Raw genomic sequence first — 795 nt, forward strand, 5'->3', positions numbered from 1 at the left:
CATGTCAGAATGGCCCCATCAGTCGCTGCCCCTCACACACACATCCCTTGGAATCCTGGCCAAATTTCTGTAGTGGTTGAGATCTATATTTATCCCTTAGCATCGGGGCAGGGAACAAGCCAGAACTTTGCAGTGTCAGTTTCCCAGACATACATAACTCCTGAAGCCAAAGTGGGATCCAACAAAAGAAAAATTATAGAAACAGCCAAGAACAATGTATAGCATTTTTGGCCGTTTGATCCACCCCACTGGAGTCTGGGTGGCTAAAAGGTCCAGGTAGAGTTTTTAATCCTTCCTTCACAAATTACTCCTCCCTCTCTCCCCATTACACCCAGATGACTAAGAATATTGCAGATACTGATATTCTGGGAAGATTCATAACCAAGAAAACTAGCACAATACCTTGAATAGATTTCTCTATTCATAATTCCAACTCTAGGCTATCCTGATGCAGATAAGTTTGGTAGTGGTTAATTTAAAATAAAGACTCCATTTGCTAGATTGTTACTAATGGAGTACTTTTCCTTAGCAGAATCTCCTCCCATGCCCTTATGTGAAGAGAGGCCACTAAAAAAATAAATGAAAATCATTCCTCTTTTTGAATTTTAATAACAGAAAATGTATTCCAAGGTATAACCTGGTCTCAGTAGATACCAAGTTCTACCTCTTATACTTTCCCCATTTGAGACTTTTGTGCAATGCCTGATGTTAAATATGAGAACCCTGACACCCTTGGAAACCTCAAAAAACAAAACAAAACAAAAAAACAAGCCCAGCTGGTGTGGCTCAGTGGTT

The sequence above is a fragment of the Myotis davidii genome, unplaced genomic scaffold (assembly GCF_000327345.1).
Source record: "Myotis davidii unplaced genomic scaffold, ASM32734v1 scaffold500, whole genome shotgun sequence".
Lineage (NCBI taxonomy): Eukaryota > Metazoa > Chordata > Mammalia > Chiroptera > Vespertilionidae > Myotis > Myotis davidii.